Source organism: Miniopterus schreibersii (genome assembly GCF_964146895.1).
Source record: "Miniopterus schreibersii genome assembly, chromosome: 6".
NCBI classification, from domain to species: Eukaryota; Metazoa; Chordata; class Mammalia; order Chiroptera; family Miniopteridae; genus Miniopterus; species Miniopterus schreibersii.
In genome coordinates, this window is record NC_138107.1 from 53,742,341 (window position 1) to 53,753,813 (window position 11,473).

General features: G+C 49.5%; 1 protein-coding gene across 1 annotated transcript in view; it reads right to left on the reverse strand.

Moving 5' to 3' along the window:
* The window catches only part of BEND3 (BEN domain containing 3), a 29,483-nt gene extending 19,861 nt beyond the window's left edge, over positions 1-9,622 (reverse strand). The window contains exon 1 of the mRNA XM_081140752.1: positions 9,417-9,622. The gene's annotated coding sequence lies outside the window, so the exon portion shown is untranslated. The remainder of the gene's footprint in view (positions 1-9,416) is intronic.
* Between the last annotated feature and the right edge of the window lie 1,851 nt (positions 9,623-11,473).

Sequence of the window (11,473 nt, forward strand, 5' to 3'; positions counted from 1 at the left end):
GCGACAAGGAGGCGGCAGAGAAGTGAGAACCATTCCCTGGTGCTTAGGGAGAACCAATTCCAAGAGATGCCACAAAGCAATGGAAAAGCTGGAAAGGTTTACAATTATAGGTCAACTTATATTTTTAGAATTCATTTTAAGAAGGAAGATGCTTAAAGGTCTTTTTTTCTTTTTTTTAAAAAATATATCTTTATTGATCTCAGAGAGAGGAAAGGAGAGGGAGAGAGAGAGACAGAAACATCAATGATGAGAGTCATTGATCGAGTCTGCAACCCGGGCACGTGCCCCCACCGGGAATTGAACCCCGATCACCTAGATCCTAGGTCGGTGCTCAACAGCTGAGCCATGCCCGGCCTGGCTCTTTTTTTCTTTTTGACTAGGTTATACATGCACATGAAACAAAATTCAAAAGCTATAAAAGAATATTTGGTTAGCACTTCCACTGCCCTCCAGTCACTGGGCTACTCTCTTGGAAGCAACCATGCTTTTTCTTGTGTGTCCTACCAGAGATACTGTGTCAGTGGCTCAAGTGTGCTCCATACACAGTGGTTCACTGCAGCCGGCCTATACAGGCTTGTACAGATTCTCTCTCCCAACTCCACTGTTAGTGGGGTCAAGCTGGCAGCTCAAAAGTGGCCATAGTGGGAGTATTTACACCATGGAACCTGACACTTTTACAACCAGGGCATTTTGTTTTTCTTTTTGGAGAACAAGTTTACCAGTACATCCAAGACCCTTTCAGGGTGGGAGTTGGGGGGGCGGCATCCATGAGATCAAAACTATTTTCACACACCGGCCAGGGCATTTCATAATGACACTAAGAAGTTATTGCCCTTTTCTCACATAGGTACAGAGGAGAGTTTTCCTGAGGCTACATGATATATTAGTTTGCAGAAGACTGAATACAGAGGCAAATCTGAAAATTTAACTCTTTCTTCCGTTAAGTCAGATAGTAAAGAGATTTACAAAAATGTAAATACCAGTTTTGCCCTGGCCAGTGTGGCTTAGGGATTAAGCATTAAGCGTTGGCCCTTGGACCGAAGGGTCTTGGGTTCAACTCCTGATCAAGAGCATGTACCTGGGTTGCAGGTTCAATCCCCAGCCTCAGTCATGGTGCATGCAGGAGGCAACCAATCAATGTGTCTCTCTCACATCGATGTTTTTCTCTCTCTCTCTCTCTCCCTCCCTCCCTTCCTCTATCTCTGAAAACCAATGGAAAAAATATCCTCAGGTGAGAAGTAACAAAAAAAAAAGGTAAATGATACCACTCTTTTCACTAAGATTTTTTTTTTGGGGGGGGAATAGTTATGTTTCATTAAAATGTTATTGATATTAAACTTACAATGAATTTATTATGGTTATTTTTAAATGAATTAATAAATATTTAAAATTTTGTTTTAATTTCTAACACAGTAAATATTGACAGATATAACCCATATCAATAAAAGTTCTTTGGGGTTATCAACAATTTTTAAGAGTATAAAGGGATCCTGAGAATAAAAGGTTTAGGATCCTCATTCCTTGCTGTTTTTTTTACTTAATGTATCATGGAAATTTTCTGTCTTTTTTTAGTTTGAGTTCCCCCAGAGGCAACTTTTGAGACAAGGATTTGGAGTAGTTTCTTTGGGAAGAAAGAGAAAGGCTGAAAACCGGTAAGAGGCACATTAAGGGCTTCAGGTGGGGAAAACCATCTAGCTACAGGCAGTGCTGAGGGCACTACCTGCGGTGTCCAACAGCGTCTGGGGAGCAGAGGGTCATCCCAGTCCATCTGGACAAGCTCCTGGAAGGCAGCAACCCTATTGTGCCTCCCCTTCCCGACTGCTCACCACACAGCATCCTATATTGTGTGGAAGGTGCTATGCTAAGAGCTTCACAGTTTTAAACTTAACCTAAAAATCCTATGAGGTAGAAACCTGTTTGTCTCATTTACGAGTGAGGAAACTGAGGCACAGTTTTAGAGCCAAAGGGACCTCAGAGACCACCTTGTTTTATAGGTGTGGTACCCGGGGCTCAGAAAGGTTAGGAACATGTTCATGATCAGTGTCAGGAATGGTCTCTTGTCTCCCTGCCTTGGGTTTTGGTGGCCACGCGCCCCAGTGTGATGGGAGCGTTGGGGACAGTGGGGCACTGCCCTCTGTGCAGGGAATGCACTGAACGGACCGCTTATCCACGGGGATCACACCGACCGACGTGGGAGGACCTGGAGGATGAAGAGGGGCCTCTGGGAACCTGTGTCTGAGGGAAGGAAGAGGAAACCCCAGAAGGTGAAAGTAGCAGGAAGGAAAGAGCAGCCAGGACCCCAAGGTTAGAAGGCACTACCTTAGGGTTTCTGTAACAGCGCACTCACATCTAGTAAACACAGGCTGCATGCCACGGCTGTGCCGGGGACCACCCATGCTTACAATTTTGGGCTCTAGATACAGTTAATTTTAAACTTTAACATATACCTACAAGACTTTTTTCCTTTGCAGGGGAGAAATGTTAATCCAAGAAAATTATGGGGGTGTGGAGGGGGATCTACTTTGAAAATAACTTTGTCAGTGTTCAAATGGAGCATATCTTGATCCTTTGTTTATAAAGACCTAAAACCAAATCTTCCTGTCACTTATAGAGCCGCACACACTTGACAATTATATGTCCTCATTGTTACCACGATGAGCAGCGGCCAAAGGGCAAAACAAAGAGCCTGGGCCAGCAGGTCTTTTACTTCACAGCGTATCTTAAGTTAAGCACGGGCAGGAACTCCAGGGTCAGGCCACTCCTGGGGCGGAGTACGCCCTCCAAAACCACTAGCCCTACTTAATTACTGATAAATTCCACAAAAAGCTGCAGAGAAAACGAAGGGACAACAAGCTGAAGGTGACCTGGACTGAGACCATCACACAAAGTTAGGAAATCAACTTCTACACATTTTCTCAACACATGACTTCAACCTCTACTGACAGAAAGAGCCAAGCACTCAATTATGTGTAAAGATTCAAAATCAATTGTTCATTACAGGGCTACCCAGTCAATAACAACATACTTCCAAGTGCACTGGGGATATCTCAACTCCATAATTAAAAATGCCATAAAGCAGCTGGAAGGAAATATGCCAAAATGGTAATTACTTCCAATTAGGAGGATTATGGATGATTTTTTTTCCTTTATGTTTTCCTCTACTTTCCAAATATTTTACAGTGAGCAAGCAATTCTCTGGAAACAAAAAATTTTAAGTGAAAAAAGAAGTATAGTAATCTTTACTAGTGAGTTCATATTCTGTTATGTCCACAAACAAAAACAAGCTAAGAATGTAAAATCAAATTATTAAATTTCAACAACTGACAAACTAGTGAAGACCCTTCATTTCAAAGCTGTCCCTGAATTATTGCCTCTAAAGGTATAAAAAGCTCCTCAGTATGGGGAGAGGGGACATCAGGAAGAAGTCTCAATCACAAACCCAGGTGTCAATAAAAAGGTGTAGAGATCAGCTTTGTTGTTTCCTGGTGGGTGCACTATAGGCTCTATCAATGCATGTGCCTGATACTTGAAGTATTTATCAAAATAAGGCAAATTTCACAGGAGGGGGAAAAAATAAACCCGGACCAAGTCTTCTGGATGAGGGTTCTGAACTGAGTGCTGAGAGTCAGATCATTTAGAGGGCGTGAGGCTGCTGGGAAAACGAATGAACTTGGGGTGCACCCCAGTGAGTCACGGAGCCCAGATGCCTAACCTGCTGGGTATTTGCACTCTGGATGGCAGACGACTGTTACATGTGGTCCCTTCTTTGGGCTTCTCTTGTGCCTAAGCACCCTGAGAGATGTTCTGACTCCCTCCTTCCATGACACCTGAAAGCTGGACCAAACTGGGCAATCAGAGGCTTGCTCAAGGGCCCTGGCTCCACGGTGAAGCAGCAGGCAGCAGAAGGGACAGAGGGAAGGCGAGGAGGTCTGGGGAGTTGAGAAGAAGCCGGGCCACAGAAAAAGGAAGGAGTGTAGGGAGGCCACTGGTTAAAAGTGGGTAATGAGTCACTCAAGAATCTGACTTGGGGAAAACTCTGCTTGTTAAAAGCTGGATGCAAGACCACAGCAACGTTAGCAGGGGACACCTGGTACGGCGATTCCTTGGAAAAGATCATTGGTCTCTTCCCTAAATGTCCCATAGGTTCCCAAAGGAAAACGTCCTCTAGGGCTGCCCACAGCAGGGCAGGACTGATCTGTGGTGCCTCTCTACTAAGTTCTTTTAAGAGAACTGGCTGCTCCTAAGCGATCAGCCAGACCAGGCCTCTGGTGAGAGCAGCACGACACTAATCGGAGGCACCAGAGGCTTGTGGCTGGCCAGTGTCACACAGGACAAACGGCAGGCCCCGAAAGGGGAAGTACTTGGACTTCCTGAAAGCCCGAGGTTCAAATCCCAGCTGGCTGACTCAGGATTCGGCCCCACTAAATCAGAAAAGTCCACTGAACATAGGACTGGCCACTGGGCTGAGGTGCAGGTCCGGGAACAGCTGGCCCCTGCCCTGCATCCCAGACCTCAGGCCACGCAGGGGCAAGTCCTCCTCGCGTCCCAAGTCAGGTTTCCAGACGTAAAGTGAAGCAAACTCTCACCCCTGAAGGAGGTCTGGGGAATGTGAGCCACTGGAACTGGAGATCATGAGGATGGTGGTTACGTAGCACAACCACGTACAAAAGGCACAGCAGAGAGAATGGGCTCAAACCATTTGACAGCTGTTAATAAAACCTTCTCAACAATTTAAAAAGTTTTAGATTTATTAAGACCTAACTAACCTTATTTCATCCTTTCTCAACTGTCACACCACACGATCTGACTTCCTGACACCTCTCCTCTGCAGGTCATACTGATTTTTAAAAATGAAAGAGAAAAGGAGGACAGCAGCTGACATTCATGTAGGGCTGGCCCCACAGTCTAAGTGTTTCACGTTAGCCCACACAGTCCTCACAAGAGCCCTCTTATGTTGCAGATGGAGAACCAGGGGGTCAAGCAATCTGGGTCACACATGGAGGATGCTGCAGAGAGCAAGGAGACGGAAAGTAGTGGGGTGCACACGGGACTGATGGTCTCATTCCAGTCTTTCAAGAAGAGCTGGGACTGGATAGGGCATGACCATCCCTTCCTCCTGAGCACCCATTTGGAGACTGGGTTCAGATGCAGGAGCAAGTCAACTGGCCACATGGGCCCTCGAACCACCATGGTAGGGATTTAGTGCTGCTGATCTCACAGAAAATGGGATTCCCTACTAAACTTTAGGGTCAGACAGAACTGGGTTAAAACCCTGGCTCCACCCAGTTTAGTTCCTAACACTGGGCAAGTTGCTAGGCCACCCAAACCTTGGTTCTTTCTTCTGTAAAATGGAGCTGATCACACTACCTCACCTACAGTTTTAGTGAAAACTACAAGGGAGAAAGTGCCTGGCACACAGCACTCAGTAAATGTTATCTATTATAAAGCCTTTTTAAAAAAGATGTTTAAAGTGCATCTTAATAAGGACTATCTTTTTAAACTGCAAAATTAAATTACTTAAAGCTTTTGAAAAGGTTAGTAGTATAACTTGTGTTTCAAATGAAAGAAACTGGAAAGGGTGAAATCAAGTCAGTGCTCTCCCTAAGGACAGGAAGAATGTTCCCATGCCCCCCTCTCTCTCCCTCCCTCCCCTCCCCCATGCTGGTCTCTGGGTCTACAGGAATGGCTGGGAGCCTCGGGGCTCCCAGAACGGGGCCCTCCTGGCAGTGGCATCCTGCCCATGGGACTTGCAGGACATGTTTGCAATTTGTTTTTATTTTTAGACACATCTGCACACACTGTTTGAAAAATACCAGTCCTCACAAAACCAGGGCAATTTTCCCCCAAGTTGTTCTAAAGCTGTAATTGTCAATGCCTTCCTTACTCAGTCAGAGCACTACCTCATCTCTCACCATGCAACGAAGGGCAACCACACAACCCTGCCTACGACTCAGTGTCTCACCCCTGCGACGCCGCGTTTTCTGAAGGTGACTAAACATGATGTCTTCCTTAGTGAAAGGAAGGACAACTGCTTTAGGTGTCATTGGTAGGAGGCGTAAGACTCAGCTTATAACTTTAACCTTGGCGTGCAGTAGCTAGGCTCAAAGAGGAAAGGAGGGCCAGTACATCCCAGCATGTGACTCGACAATGGTGACAAATTTTTCAGGGAGGTATAAGCTGAGTTTCCTCTGTACTTCCCACTTTTTAGTATGTTGTCTTATGACCACACAAGCTAATCAGAGTTGGGGCAAAATCTATTGTAAACTAACCCCCACCTCAATCCCAAATCTCCATCCTTTGATTTATTAGTTTCATGCTCAAACCAACAACCCCTTGCATACATGACCACTAAGTGATTTATTCAACTGAGCAGTCAATGCCCTTATAGAGACTGATTCAACTGTGTTTCACTGGCCAGTGATAACTGAAGATCAGACCAAAGAGGAAAGGTGGCCATTGGTAGAAAACAACATACTAAGAGGGCTGGCTTTTATGTGTTGCATGTTGGATAAAAAATGGAGGAAAGGATGCGCCAGCGTGGCTCAGCGGTTGAGCTTCAACCTATGAACCAGGAGGTCATGATTCGATTGCGGTTGGGACACATGCCCCGGTTGCCGGCTCCATCCTCAGTAGGGGGCATGCAGGAGGCAGCGAATCAATAATTTTATGTTTCTCTCTCTCCCTTTTCCTTCCTGTCTCTGAAAGCAATAAAAACATATTTAAAAAAAAAAAAAAAATGGAGGAAAGATATGTTACCAGGTGAGCTGCTAAGAAAAACTCAGCTCTGAAACAACAGTCTGGCCGTTCAGTGACAAACATAAATGCCACTCCAAGTGAAATAGCACCTCTCCTGTTTGACACACCAAGGCCTGATGCCAGCATGGAGAGCTCTTAGCTTGGCATGTGCAGGTCATGTGTGGCAGCTAGTTCCAGAAACCAAAAGAGCTCTAGGCTGAAATAATAATGTTGCAGAAGATACTGGAACATCAGAAAGGGGAGAAGAGGAAGTGTCCAATCTGGAGGGGGAGGAAACAGCAAGAACAAGGTGACATGCACATAGCGCATTAAAATATCCATGTTCTTGGCATGTGCAATTTATGTAACTTTAAATTTTATTTTTAAAAATTATCATACAGTAAAATTTACTCTCTGAAGGAAAGGATGTACAGTTCTATGAAAAAGCACATGTATACATACTTCCCTATAACCACCAATAAGCAGATACAAAAAAGTTCCATCACCCAAAAGATTAATTCTACAAATAATTCTTCTTACTTAAGCCAATAATGGGCACAATGAATAAGGGTAGCAACCATAATTCTCCACTTGCCATCAAAATTAAGTGCCAAAAACAAAACACCACGCCCCAACTTCCCATACACTAATACCAAACTGTTTTTGCTGGTTGGCTGGCTACCTTTATGTTTTTACATTATAAATTGAGACACATGTTGTTTCTTTCCTCAGTGCTTCAGGGGCTTTCCAGACAGCTCTAAAAAGTGGTAGATGAGACATTTCTGCAGGATATTAAATTTTTTCACCCAATCAAACCTCAGTCAGGCTTGATTCCAATTTTTCTTACTAATTATTAGACATTCTGCTATTTCTTTGCTTACATAAGGGATGCTTAGGAACTTACAAGTGACCAAAATGGAGAGTGTAAATTAAATGTGTCAATGTAATACACTTCAACGGACTGGGATGTTGACTACCTTGTCTGCTAGGTCCTGACTGGTCTCTCTGGCTGTTACTAGTGCTTTGGTTGATAGTGGTGGTGGTGGTAGGGAAGACATACAACTTTTCTCTTAAATTACTTGGCATCTGTCAGGTAAAACCCACATTCAGTGGCAGTTTTCATGTGACAAATTTTAAAGGCTTCGAGAACTTCATTTTAAGCGCCATGCACAGACAGGCTAACCCACCAGCAGGAATAGGCTGCACTGACCCCACCTTTCTTTAGGAATCCGAGAGGCTCTCCGTTCATATGGCAAATGTTTACTGAGCACCTACTAAGTTATCAAACACTGGGTTAGTGGCTACAGATGGAAACCGCTTAAGATACAAAATCTTGCACAAATCTCACTACTGAGGGTAAGGGAACAGGGTTCTGTATGGTGATACAAAGCCACAAACCAGGAATGGTTGTTTTAAAAAACAAAAAGAGGTGGAGTTGGGGGTGTGGATAGCAAAAGAACCTCCCCCACCCCTCTTGTTTATGTACTGAGGCGGTCCCAGAATTGAGGTTCCTTGCCCGGGTGTCCTGCTGCCTCAGCTTTCTGGCACCCTACACGCTGCCCTGTGACACATTAAACATTCCAAAGTTACTTTAAAAAGGTGAAGTTGAACATTGCCGACTCTGAAGTGCTTAGCGCTGTCCACGCACCCTTCTCTGGTGAGCCTTGGCGCATAAGATTCTTCCAGACAGGCCACCTGAGCAATCACTCTTTTACCTTTGTAAAAACCCCTTGTAAAAAAATGTATGTCTCTGTACACAGGTCCTCACAGGGGTTGCTGCACAACTCACCGATACGGCGAGGGCAAAGTCTGCGTGGGGAACCGCGTTTGCAAGAGGGGGAAAAGGGGGCGGTCAGGAGCGGCGGCGAGCGCCCTCGGCCGCAGTGCGCGGCCGGCCGCGGAGGCCTCGCGCCAGCCGGGGTGCACACCCAAGGCGCCGGGCCCGCCTCCAGCTCCCGGGCAGCGGGAACGGCGAACCGCGCCGTGGACGGCCAGGGGAGAGCGCTGCGCCCCCTGGCGGCGGGGCCTGTATCCGTCCGCTCCCGCCGCCGCCGCCGCCGCCGCGGGCCGGCCTCACTCCATTTGCAGACTCCGGAGGCAGCGTCCCTCCGAGCGGCGGCTCCTCTGGCCTCCCGCGCCCCACTCGGCATCTCCCTCCAGTCCCCGCCCCCTGCTCCGCTCTGACACCCCCTTCTTCACGCTGAACGGTCCCCCGCCGCAGCCCGGCCGAGCGCGAGCGCCGAGCCCTCGCGGGCGCCGCAGAGCCTTCCGGCCGCCCCGGCCGCTCCATCGCGGCGCCAGGCAGGGGTGCGGAGCCGGCGCGCGGCGCGAGTGGGGCGGGCAGCGGCGGCAGCGTGGACCAGTCCACTCCGCGTCTCCCCCGCCCCCGCGCGGCGCGCGTGCTCCCGGGGACGCCATGGAGCCGCCGCGTTCCGAGCGGCACAAAGGGGTGCGCGGCACAATGGGCGCGGCGAGCCCGTGGGGGCCGGGTGCTGGCTCAGCGGCTCGGCCCTGCACGGGGGTGGGCGCTCCTCCCGCCGGGCGCGCTCAGGGCAGCCCCCCTTCGCGTCCCCTCCCCTGCTCCCGCCCCCACCCCGGCATGGATGTTGCAGCCACTCCGGTCAGTCTGCCCGGAGCCGCCGCCGCCGCCGCACAGCCGGCTCGATCCGCCCCACACTTACCTGGGACACGAGTTCTGTACTTTGCAGAGCCGGCCCGCTCCGAGTTTGGCGCCACGTGGGGTGCGGGGTAGCGCAGGTCCGGGGAGTGGGGGACGCGCGCGGAGGGCCTGGCCGGGGCGGCCCGGAGAGTTGCTGGGGGCGGCGGGCGGGCGCCGTGTATTTTCCCCTCTTTGTGTGTGTCCGTGCGCTGCGCTCTCGCGTGACGTGACGGGACTCCGTGTGTCATTTCCGCACAAGGACACAGGAGCCCCCGCCGCATTAGAACCACAACCCCTCCGCCCCCACCCCTGGCCCGCCCCTCCCCCTCAGCGGGGCACACGCGGGACCGGCGGCGGCGCTCCGGCGTGAACGGCCGCGGCGGGGAGCTGGGGCGCGCGCTCCGGGGACCCGGGCGGCACGGCGCGCTCGGCGGGTGCCGCGCTGCTCCACGTGGGCCCGCGCTGGCCGCCCGGGCGGGGGGCGGAGGCCGCGCACCCACGGCGCTCCTGCGCAGCGCTGGGTAACAATGACCCCTGCACACCGTGTGTTCTCCCCCCGCAAGCCGTGGCTCTAAAACGTGGTTTCTCAGACCCGAGGAGTTTGACCTGAAAAGCCTCTTTTTCTACTTTTTTTTTTTTTTCCCCCTCCGCGGGACGGCAACTGTGCGGGGCGTTTCCTTCCCTAGCGCTCGCGCCTCTCCCCAATTCTTGGTATTTCCGCGGTGCCCAGGGCCCCCGAACGGGTATCCCCGCGCCGAGCGCCGCACAAAGGCACCGGGGCTCGGGGCCCCCGTGGCCCCTGCGACCCGGCGGGGCGGGCGAGGAATCGAGGGCTGCCGGGGAGCGACCTCGGCGCTGGGAAACGCTGGCTCTGGCCACTCCCCCAGCGAGTGGCCGCCCTGTGCTGAGAGCCCGAGAGCTAAATCTGCCTTCTCCTTGGAACCCGAAGTTTTGAGTGTTGAGGCTGCAAATCGAGAGATTCAGAACTGCGCGCGCTCGCAGACCCACATGCCTCAGACAAACCCACGGGATATCTGTGCCCAGCGCTTAAAATAGAAAAACAGGAGTCGCCATCTGAATAAAGGCTGATTCTTTAGACTTCTAATTCCCGGACTGGAGATTTCAACTTGATAAATATACAACCTACCCCCCGGGTATTTCCTCAAGCGGCAGTGACTTGAAAGGGTGTGGTGGGTGAGGGTGAGGGAAGCCCAGCCCAACCATCAGACGGCGTTTATATTTTAGGCAAACGGCGAGAATGTAATTTTTTTTTAATCCTTTAATTTGCCTGTCGAAGAAAATGTAAGAAGAAAAATGCAAATGATCCCATCTGCTGCTCACAGCTGGACTGGCTGCAAGAGGGCCATGTGGCCCAGCCCGGCGCGGTCAGTGAATAGGTAGAATAGATTTTAAAATAAGGCATATGCTGGCTCCTTGCTGCCCAGGCTCCGGGAGGGTTTGAATGAACGTTTAGCTTTGGATTACCGTACCTTCTTCCAGACCACTCCAATTGGGAATTCAATAATTATGCAAGTTCCAATTCGGATTTTAAATAAAAAGCGCTGGGTTACCCATGACCTCTGAGGAGCTACGTGGGGCATTCTCGAACTGGATTTGGATAGCCCATTTTGAGAAGTCAGTACTAATTGCTATGCAAAATTAGCAAGCTGCCAGGAGAATGGAGCCCTGCGTCCAGGGGGTGGTTTTATAAAAGAATCCATACGTGCTCAGTGTCATTCAAAACAGGATGATGAAAAGAATGGAGCCAAGATAGCAGCCCTTCAAATTCAAAAGGCTCGAGTCGCCCTATCTACATTTAAAATAGGGCGGAGGGAGGAAGGGAGGACCGCTGGGCGAGAATGGTTAATTTATACGTTCCCAGAAGACAGAATGGAGGCACTTCGATTTCTGCCGGGGACTTGACTTTTACTCTCGCACACTAAATAACACGTATGATATAGTACATCGCTCGATTTAGTTAACAGATACAGCAGTTTTAGTCTCACCTTCAATTTAATGTGACAGTCATAATTAGAATTTTAACAGTAAAAGTTGCATTTCATTAGTTCCGTTTTCTAG